The sequence below is a fragment of the Hyposmocoma kahamanoa genome, unplaced genomic scaffold, assembly GCF_003589595.1.
Source record: "Hyposmocoma kahamanoa isolate Upper Pololo Valley unplaced genomic scaffold, ASM358959v1 232, whole genome shotgun sequence".
In the NCBI taxonomy this organism is placed as follows: domain Eukaryota; kingdom Metazoa; phylum Arthropoda; class Insecta; order Lepidoptera; family Cosmopterigidae; genus Hyposmocoma; species Hyposmocoma kahamanoa.
This window is the reverse complement of record NW_020653750.1, coordinates 2,513,122-2,525,350: the sequence shown is the minus strand read 5'-3', so window position 1 is coordinate 2,525,350 and position 12,229 is coordinate 2,513,122.

Below are 12,229 nucleotides of genomic sequence, written 5' to 3'. Positions count from 1 at the left end.
TGAACATACAATTTGATTCCCTACGCGCCACAGAAACCGTTGTTAGAATATTGTAAGAAACAATTAAAAGATATCTACTTAACTCAGAATGAGATAAACTTTTTGTGACCTAGTTCTGGAAAAAACAGTACTCAAAAGTAGGAAATTATTATTTCTCTTTTATTTTTAAACATATTTGGCAAGTAGAAAATTGTTTACGTGTCTATAATAGACTTTAACCTATACATGTTCTTTTCTGAATCTTTCGCAGGAAGAGAAAAATTAGTTTTTAATCGACTCTGAAAGAATATACTTTTTGAATTAATACACTATTATGTTCACTATGCGATACGTGCTTCGTCGTGTCAATTGCTATCCGACTCAAGGATGTTAGTTTGATTGCGATTCGGTGGCCAATATTCACGATCGTCATCGGAAACGTCACCATAAAACAATCTTGGAGTTATTGAACGTTTCTAGTACATCATTATCTAATCTGTCAAATCATAATCCATCATAACTTAAGAAAAAATAGGTAATTCGATATATATATATATATAAAAATTAAATTAAATTAAAATTCTTGAAAAAATTAGCAATGATAAAATATGATTACCTGAAACTACAAACACAATTTTTTTTGAGATTACGAGTGGTAGTCACATCTACAAGTTTCATATATCATATATTATATTTATATATTTATCACAAAATTATGTAAATAGCCATTTTTTTTAATAACAAGGTATTTACTACACTATGTTGTAATAGGTCTATGCATTTTCTTAACATTAAATCCACTCGTCAATATTAAATCAAGTTTATTATGCTTAATTATGCTGATCAGCAAAGTTTGAATAAAAACAGTGCATTTGAAAAGTTTGTTTTAAATATAAACTTCATTCGTAGGTCGAAAATAAAAATTTAGCTTCTAAATTCTAGCAAATAATATGTTCACGTTAATTATAATATGCTAAGTTCCACGGGTGCGCATTATACATTTATCGATTTAATTTTAATTTCAAAAAGATTAAGCAGACTGTCGTTTAGTTATTACATTGAACTCAACATAGTACTTCAATTTTGATATTCATGATTGCCACTATCATTTGGAAATATATGTTTTTTTCTAGCATTTACGGCTATGTACTGAATGTTTGCTACAAATCTTTACAATTCTAAAATCACAATGTGATGGTATCATTAATGATATTATAAATAAAAAAATTATGCTTGCAGATTTTTGCCTTTATATTATTTACATTAATATTTCATTACTTTACGTATTTGAATATTGCATTAAAGCAATCGATTTTCAGTTCCTTCCCCGATCAGTTGGTATGCGTACCGACTCTAGGCTTTGATTGTTGAACTGTCATTCAAATGATACTGTGTTTCTACGCAAATTTTAAGGTGTATGCATTGAGATGTAAGTGACATTTTGTTATTTATCATTGTAGCATTTTTTTATTAGACAAACACAACAGTCGACATCCAAAATAGATCAACACATTAATTTGTTTAAAACTATATTTGAACCAGAATGCCAACCAGGAGCGTGTACGTATGTCATGCTTAGGAAAGTTACTGTCAATTAATTACCTATAAGTTGCAAAATTTATGTTGGTACAAATATATAAAAGAAAATACAAAAAAGTGTTAACATGATATTGGTACTATTTCCCCATGCCATAAGTTGTCTCCGTGAACTTTCTATAAAGAACAATAAACAATAACTAACAGTTATCCCGTAAGATTTCGTTTTTCAGCAAAAAAGCTGTGGGTGTCTACTTTCATCTCCAGCAACATTCTGGTTCACGATATTATTACAAATTTATTTTAGTTGTTATAACACAAACGCTTTATTTGAATTCAAAACGTTTAGAGATAGAAGTACAGTTCAAAATAGCACCTGTCCTGTGGTTACCGTAAAATGTAAGTAACGTAAATAGTACCTATATAATTTCCTTTAAGAAGAAGAAGCATACTTTCATGGTATAAAAACAAATTTGTATTATTTGCTGTCACTGCCTACGTGTTCATTATTCTTTTGAATTACTTCTACGTTTTTAAATACAAATAAATCTAAAATAACACCTCTCTATGTACCCCTTACTGAGTTTTATCTAACGAAAGGTGTTCTCCTTCTTCATCATTGACAACCTTTTAGTCAAATATAAACCAATGAAACCGAGCTGTATATATCACTTATGTCGCGAATTTAATTTTAATTAAGTATTTAATTCTAATCGATTAACACAATCGAGTAAATGTTAGTTATAAAATCGTTCTGACGTTATAAAAACAACGTTTGACAGCTAATGCCCGCGCTGGCCAGTGTCATTCAAGTATCAGTTGGCACGTAAGCGACCTTGGTGAGTGAGTTCATCACTATCACAGACATATATCTAAATAAGCAAGTGTACCTACTTCGCATGTCCAATGTAAGCTATAAACGCTTAGTTGCCGTTGCTACGCCTTACAACGCGCCCGGCCGTTATCGTAGTTAAACATCAGTCGATAACGCAAAAAAAGCCCATTGTGCCATTAGAAACTATGAATAGATGATTAAACAGGGACCTTCCACAGTTAAGTAATTTTGTATTGAGCATATGCGTAATAATTTATTTTAAAATCTATTATTTTCATTTTGAATGAATTTCGAAAAAACAAATATGGAAACAAGTATACGCCCCATGATTCGTAGTATATTGCGGCTTTCACTTGGTACCGTAGACTTGTGGTCGTCCTTTAGTATGCCATGAATAACTGAACGAGCGATACTTTCGTACAGTCAAAAGCACAGCACTTTGTACTTTGGACCGTTCTTATCGTAAGCGGCATAGAGTATGATTTAAGTCTCAAGTGTCAAGCTTGGCGTGCTCTTGACCCTGTATAATGCATTCACTTTCGTGGTACCGACCGCTTCGTCTTGTTTTTGGTAAAATTTTACGATTAGTGATGTTCACTTAATGCAACACAGTTCTCGATTGTGATCGATTTAACAAACGAGGGGATGATAATTCTTAAGACCTTAGAAAATCTCAAACGTCATATTCTATAAAGTTTGTTGTTGTTTTTTTTTGTTTTCCGGAGCAACTTTTTTTTTCAAAACACGTATTACTAAAGGACTTAATCATTTTATTTTGGTATTGTTTTAATATTTCACGGCTTCTTATAATCAACAAATACTTAAAAAATCATTGTTCTAAGTACGTGTTGCGTTAGCGTCTTCGATTTAATCATTCGCTTTAGTGCCGAAGGAGATTTCCCATCACTAAATAGCGCTTGTGAAGTCATTGTAGGTACAAAAAATGAGCCACGTGTTGTTTTCATACAAATGGCGGTACTTGCGGGGTCTATTTAGATACCTACATTTAGTAGCATTAGAACTCCTTGTGAAAGAGTTCGCCCAGGGAGGTACTGCCATCTTACTTATTTCTGCCGCCAAGCAGTAATGTAAGCATTACTGCGTTCCGGTTTGGTAGGGTAAGGGTGCTGATGAAATTACAGGCACATTAAACTTGTCAACTTATGTCTCAGGTTGATGGGCGAAGTGGCAGTGCCCCTAAGATCTATACGCTTTAAAGCTCTGAGTGACACTGCAACTGTTATAATTCGGAGTATCGCTTACCACCAGGCGCACGACTTGTACGTACCGTCACTGGGTCTTATAAAAAAAAATGATTACGTAGTCGATGGATAGTCTGTGATAGTCACTTTATTGCAGCAATTTTCAATTTGTTTGATGGTAATTAGACATTTGCCTTAAAGAGGGAGTTTACCAGCATATACTTTCTGCACAAATAATTTAGAAGATTCATAACGACTTTTGAAGTTTTCGCTATTAATTGAAAATGAAGTAGACAATTTTGTAGTATATACAATTTCTTTTTGGGTTTCCCAATATTAATAAAATTCTCTTAGAGGTTAAGTAATTTTTAAGGACATATAAATGTAAGCGAACTTTTATAAATTGTGTTACGTTTGATTATTACTATTTCCGTGTACATAGTTAATATTAAAGAATTATTCGACTAACTAGCCAAAGTTTTATAAAGTACAACATTACGATTTAATAGAAATAACAATACAATGCTGTGGTTACTCGACAGTCACATCGAATATAAAATGCTTTAAAACTATATATGCATACTGTTAACGCGTATGCGGTGATGACATCTACCGGAAAGTATTCACTACATCGATGAATGACCGGCGCAGTCGTTTAACGTTTTTTTTTGTCATTTTGAATTGTATCGAGTCACTCACACGGCAAACTCCTGCTATAATAGACGTTCCTTTACGATATATGAATATTTTTACAAGATATAATAAAGCCATTCATTTCGCCCCGTGTTGCATAGAAGCTTACTATAGACAGGAAACGAGTAGAGAAAGGAAAAGATAAGAGGCTGACAACAGCGACACATACACACACTAACATATAGACCTTCTTCGCCGGATCACAATTGAACTTCATCGCCGATCTCCAGGAGAGAAGGCTCAGCGAGAAACGGTCAGGCCTTCTAATCCATTTCCCGTTCCCATCCTAAAGTAAATTAATTTATCGAGTGTTGTGATTTCTTATTCCAGCAGTATGTGTGCCGTGTCATTCGAGCATTTTCGACCGCGACCTCTGTGCAACCTACGGGTCACGTAAGTGTTCCTATTTCTTTAAGCTACCAATATGAGTGACGATGAATTTATGCAGGCTGCAGATAATTCTAAGTTAAAAGTGTCAAAATCTCCGCATAAACGTGAGAAAAGTGTCGATTACTTAGCCGACCTCAAGAGATAAAGAGGTGCGACCAAATTACGGTTAACCTTACTTCAAAAATATACTATCGAGATTGCACACCAAACTTTAAATGCGATAATTAGATAGGGCTAAATTGTAATTACGAATAATAGATTTTGAGAATTTATTTAAATCATTTAACGGTATTCAGTCGGAGATCGAAGCAAAGGTCAACGAAAAAGATATGCTTAGTCACTTAGAATATCGCGATTATTTTGAACGACTATATTTTAACATTTTGGCTTCTGCTAAATGTAAATTGGTTGATGAGTCTAGTACAATTAATTCTAAGTGCGCAACTCTTTCATTAGTTAAATTACCGTAGATTAAGCTACCCACCTTTGATGGTTCTTATGATCAGTGATTAGAATTTAAAAACTCTTATATCACCATGATACATAATCGCGTTGATTTAGATCCTATACAGAAATTTCATTAATTACGATCGTCTTTAAGGGGTAGTGCTCTGCAGGTTATTAGTGCTTTAGAGTTTACCGCAGCCAACTACATTAACGCATGGGACTTATTAGTAAAAAGATTCCATAATAACCGTCTCTTAATTCACAATCAAGTGAAATCTTTGTTTACTCTTCAATCTATTCGACAGGAATCTCCTGTCCAGATAAGAAAGTTAATAGATACCGTGAATAGAAATTTACGCGCTTTAAAATCTATTGGTGAGCCCACCGACTCATGGGACACTTTAATTATTTATTTAATTGTCACTAAACTAGATTCAACCACGGAGAGAGAGAATCACAAAGGTTCTATCACTTCCGATCTGCACAGTGATTCGTCATTAACCTTGGATTATTTGCTTTCTTTTTTGAAAAATAGAGCAGACATGTTGGAAATGGTAAGTTTGCACCATAATAAAAACACTCACACTAACAAATTCAAGAAAGCAAACTATCTAATAATGAACCTAAGAAAAGTCTGTTTAAATCACAACAATACGTTCATAGCTATGTAACTACGCGGAATAAGCACTACCATGCACTTTATACTTGTATACGTTTTTTAAATTTACCGATCCGAGATAGAATTAAGTTTGTCGCGAAAAGTAACTTTTCAGTCGATGTCGATTTTTTTGTCAGTCGATGAGCTCCGAGCGGCCGAACGCTTGTTGATTATCATAGCGCAGAGGCAAATGTTTTCGCAAAAGTATCATAATTTGGTAAACAAATTACCTATTCCAGTTAAACGCAACAGTAGGATATCGGGACTTAATAATTTTTAGACAAAAACCAAGTATACGACTCGGTGGCAGATTGTCGAATGGTAGTGAATTTAGTTACGGCAAAAGGTATCCGGTTTTGTTGTGTAGTAAACATCATTACACGTTGTTATTGTTTAAAGACGAACGTTGGTGTTGGTGAGAGCAATCGCGCTATTTTCGAAAGGTCTAACCATTCAAGGGAACAGGTTTAGCTTTGGTAAATATGTAGTTATACCGACAAATCTTTTAAATTAATAGCGCGATTCATTGACCTGATTGCTAACTACTATTCATTTGTAAGGTTTAAACCAAATCTAAACTACAACGGAACTAAAGCTACACCTCATACGAAACGTTAATAAGAGACGTACCTTGACTACCTGAAAAACCGATAAAATTTGCCGTAATCGAAAATTTAAAACGCACTGAAATGTCAATATCTACGAATCCAAGTCTATAAAAGAGTGATTTTAAAAAAGTGTGTAAAATTAATGTCATTGTGATTTAAGTATGGTGTGAAGGTTTGCCTTTTCCTTTACGGAAAGAATTGAAAAAACAACAACAATGAACCAAATTAATTGAATTTAGTGTGTTTTTCTCTTAGACTATGGAATGTTTCCATCCTCTAAGGTTGTTCTTACAGATAAAACACGCAGAGGCAAGTGCCTACGCATTGCTTTCCGGTTTTAATATTCTGTTTAATAAAATAGTTCTTTTGACACAATCAAATAGGTACGCTAACTACTATTAATTTGGAAATGTTAGCAATGTAGAATATGATGCTCGTATTTTAGCCACAGTGGATGCGTTCGGACGGCGAGTGGTCGCTCCTGTAAGCCAGCTCCATCTTTGCTGGAGTTGGAATTACACAGAGATTTGGCCTGAGGATGACTGCGCTCAGCGTTGTTCGCGCGTGCTATCAGCACGCCTTTTGTGCGAGTGTGTGGCTACTTTTAATGCGAAGGGCCCCTTAATAGATCCCAAAGAGTGGGCTAAGGTGAGTCTTACTGAGAGGTAACAGGATACAGTGAGTGGATCACTCACCGTTATTGTACCAGAACTCATATCACTGTACGTGGGGCGCACTATAAGTTTCCGGAATGAATAGGAAAAAAAATACTATAAATTGATTGAAATCAGAGATGAATTTAAAATGAATCTCAAAATATTCTCCGTTAGCGTTGATGCACTTTTTCATACGAATGAACCAATTTTGAAAACATATATACCACTCCTCCATGACAATCTCTGAAACATATTTTTCATTCTCTTCGACAGCCACTTCAGGTGGTGAAAATCATTGACCGCGTAACTGGTTCTTAATTTTTGGAAAAAAATAAAAGTCACGAGGTGCCAGGTCGGGACTGTACGCACATCTCTGATAAGGTCAACGTTGTTCACCTTCAAAAATTCATTGTCTGTCTGGCCGTGTGAGAACTGGCATTATCGTGGTGCAGGATGATACGGCGTTTACGGTTATTTTTACGGAGTTTGTCAATAACTTTCAGCAAACAAATGGTCGTGTACCAATCACTATTCACGGTACAATGATTCTCCAAAGCAACAGTAACCACGTGTCCAGTTTTATTAAAAAAAGAAGCAATCATCCGCTTAGAGGCACTTTGTACGCGCGCCACTTTGGTTGGTTTCGGCTCATCTCGAAAGACCCATGCGCTCGATTGCAGCTTTGTTTTAATCGTAACTATAAATCCATGTTTCGCCACCTTTTACTATGTCCCACACCAAATTTGACGCCCCTTCGTTGAATCTGGTAAGCATGGCATTGCACCAAGTGACACGATCCGTTTTTTGAGCCTCAGTCAAATTGTGTGGGATCCACCGAGAGCACAGCTTTTTCACATCCAAATGTTTGTGTGGTATTGATTGTATTTGACTCATGCCTATGCCTAAAGATGCCCGAATCTCATGGTATGTCACATGCCTGTCTGTTTTAATCATACGGCGCACAACATCGATGTTTTTGTTGTTCACAGCAATGTATGGGCGATCATCACGAAATTCGTCATTGAGATTCACACGACCGCGTTTGAATTCTGCAAACTAGCTATAAATAGTTGTCTTGCAGGGTACTTCATCGCCAAAAGCAGTTTGAAACCGAGCGAAGCTCCGCTGAGCTGTAAAATTACACTTAAAGTCGTAGAAAATCGTACTACTAAAATTTTCACGTGTTAAATCCATTGTGATGTAGACAACCAATTTCTAAAATGACGCCAGAATGTAAAAACAAGTGACAGTCAGATGAAACAAACTGTATTCTACAGCCAAAGAGTTTCATTTTCAAATGTGATGACAGCGAGCTGATGAGCGTTGCAGCAGGGTCGGGTGGAATTCTGACGCATTGAGGAGCTGCGAGCATGCGAAGCATCCTTGCAGCAAGTGAATGCTGGCAGGGTGCAGGCTGAGGCAGCTATTATTTTTGCTAAAACAGACAATCTGCATACCCAATCCGTAGCTGTCATTTTGCAAAAAATTACGGAGTTGGTGCCCGAAGTCAAACTTTTTGATAGAATATTTAACAATAATGACAGGTTTGTTTTCAATATGTTTTCTTAATTCCTGCTGATGATATGTTCAACTGTGGAAATCTCAAAGAGCATTAAGAATGAAGGTCTAATCAGTAGACCTTTGTCCCTTACTCACTTTTATATTTCCACAGTGATATAAACATTTTTTTAAATCTATTTTGAAAAGGCCTGAAACATTCTGGCGTCCATGTTGGCTTCATACTGTATGTATTTAACTGTCTCCGTGGCCGAACGGTTGCTATGTCGAACTGCCACACATAGGTCCCAGGTATTCCCAGGCCGGCAGAAATATTTGAATGGCCTGCATTTATTTCTCTCGAGAGTTTGGGTGTATATTGTGGTTGTCTATGTGTGTATCCATGGAGATACAGGATTTCCCTAGTGCGGGGCTCAACATTGCCCCTCACTAGGGAAACAAAGTGTGTACGTCATTATTATTATTATTTAACTACCCATCCTGCTTTATCTGTCACTACTTCCATGAGGGGTATTATTGCTCTTTATCAGAAAGAAAGACCTCAAATAGAAGTATAGAGATTGAGCACTCTTTGTCATTGGGTGGGTCAGTCTTAAATTTAGTTCTCTTATCTTACTGTATACATATTTTTCTTTCAAACTTTGAAGAATACAAAAGCAAGATCGCTCTGGAAATGAAGGATAAAGAAGAATAAAAATTGTAACCTTTTATTATATTTTTATACAGCTATACATATTTTACCTATAACTGTCATTTTTATTTGATAATAATATGAGGAACTGACAAAGATGATGTACATTGTAAAGCTTATTTTCTCACCGCCTTTTAATACCATCCCTTTCGGCATGCCTTCTAGGAAGGTTGCATATTTATTCGTAATAACTAGTTTATTTAAAGCAGCTACCACTTGTGCCTTACACTGGCTTGGGAAAAGGTGATAACCACTGTCGCCAATGGGGGGTCTGGTACGACCCAGTAGTTAAAAACAATAGAGCCATTAAAATATCTAACAAAATTTATTATGATTTACACACACAGTATACAAATTTGGTTATTTTGCAAAACAGAGAACTATCGGATTCTTGTATCCACTTAACCTTTACCTTTGTCTCCACATCCAATTCATCAGACGGTCCTTTAACAGGAATATGTAGGTATAGTTCTTCCACCAATAATTCCGTGGACATACGGTACATCGTTTGCGAAATTTCTCGTCAGACATGTTAAATGTGATCGTCTTTCTATGTTTTTCTTTTATGTAAAGCCCGCTCTTAGGCCACATCCACCTCATAAGCATTTTCCGAAACATATAAATAGCTGTGCAACATCTTTAATAAGTGATAAATGTAGTGAAAAGTTACTCTCCATTAACTACTTACAACAGAAACGTTAGCCTGTCAAAGATAAATACTTTACTCCAACGTTTCTTAAGTGGATAAAACGTTAAAATTTTTAGCGCGATAGCAATTGGCAACATTTTAGTTTTAGTTTTACCTTTGACAATTAGCGCGATAGCAAATGTACGCAAAGAGTCACATTGGGAACGTGTCGTTTTTAGTTTAGTTTTGATTTTTCATTTTGACAGTAAGCGCGATACGAAATGTATGCAACGTGTCACATAAGCGACGATTCGTATATAGTATAATTTTGGTTTTACCGTTGACAATAAGCGCGATTAGCCCCCAGGTCATAATCATCACTAAAATATACTCGATAATTTAATGACATTGGATTTATTATAACAATTATTATTGTTATTCTCATCGCCGACAACGTACCAAATTGGCCACTTTCAATTACAACGCGGCACGAATAATCATTAGTTGAAAGCCTATCATTGACATCCCATAGATAAATAATTAAGTAAAAGCTACAAAATTTCTTTATTCACTACAGTCCTTCCAAAGTCTGTGGATGTAAAAGTACCTATAATGTTAAAGAATTAAATTCATTTTCATTGAAAAATGGATTCACTTAAGTTTTTTCAAACTGTTAATAAAATTACCCATGTGAAACCTAAAAAACACACAAACAAAGTGCCGAAATCCATCAATATGTATTTTATTCTCTTTCTTTGCATATTTGGGTTAGATTTTGGTTTTAAAAAGACTCTAAGCAAATATACTCGACTGGTGTTCAATTGTGTGCAACTTTTTGTGTTAATGATAATGTGCGTTGTATTGTTTTGGCACGCATATTTTATTAAAATCCATTTTTTTATGACGCTCGTATATTTATTACAATATCTAACGCATTGTACACTTTTACTGTTCTCCAAGTATAATGTATATGACCTAATTCTTGATGTTAATACTTTAGATAGAAATATAATGGAGGCAGTGAACACTAAACTTGTATTTGTGTTATATTTTTACACGTTTTTTACTTGTGGATTAAAGCAAACGCTTTGTGTAGTTAATTGTTTTCTTAACAGTACGTCATATTGTGATAATGATTTCCCAGGTTATTGGTACTGTGTACCCCTGATAGGTCTTGATGCTATTACTATCATTCAAATGTTGTTATGTTACTATGTATACAGATCTGTACATTACATTAAAATATCTTTACATAATATCGACATAAAAACTGTTCAAGAACGCTATCAATCAGTTGTAACCTACTGCGACAAAATTCGACCCCTGAACTCAGCTCTCGTAAGTGTTGTTGTTTTCATTTTTGATTGTACAACAGACATCGATCATTTTTATCTGGAATGTGTGAAGAATAATCCTAGAAATAGTACTATTGAGGAAGTTACACCTAGGTATGTAGGGTGCATTTTAGTGTACTTTCACAACAGTCCTTACATACTCATGTCATCACGAAACTTAAGAGTTGTACTCTTGTCGGTGGAGCATCTTTCAATCATCTCTCCTACAAGCCAGCTACTTGACCTTATATGACACGATATCGGCCTTTTCCTTTATTTAGTCTATGTAACTGTGCTTAGGTCGACCTCTTTTGCCCTCGATCTTTCCCTCCAAAATGTTCTTAAAGAAGTTGTCATGTCGTATCAAATGTCCGCTCATTTTCCCGCGTCTATGCTCTATAGTATTCAGGATCGCTCTTTTCTCGTTCATCATTCTCAATACTTCCTCATTGGTTTTCTTTTCTATCCAACTTATGCCCTTCATTCTCTTCCAGCACCACGTCTCAAAAGCTTCTAATCTTTCCCTATCTCTTTGTGTCAGTGTCCATGTTTCACATCCATAAAGTGCAATACTGCAAATGTACACCTTAATTAGATGTTTCTTGCTCTTGCATGACAAGCTGCGTGATTGGCATGCACATGCATGTACATGCATGTATTAGTAGTTGTATGCTCAAATGTACACACTTTAAATGAATTATTTAAACAAATCCAATTACTCCTTTTAAATGTGTACCTCTTTTTAATGCTGAAATTTTGTCATTGCAGGTTGTCGTTGAATTACTTGCGATTGCACCTAAACTGATGGATATATCATTTCAATTTGTAACACTAGCTATAACGGTAGGTAAATTACATTTGGTTAAAAAACCAAAATAAACGTAGATTAAATCCACGAGGCTTAAGACGGTGGATTTTTTATGACACTAAGTGTCGGGACGATCAAGTGTTGCGCCTGGTGGTAAGCGACACGCCTGTCCATAGCAGTCGCAGTACCACTCAGAGCTTTAAATTACAAAGATCTGAGGGGCACTGTCACTGCGTCTTTCACCTT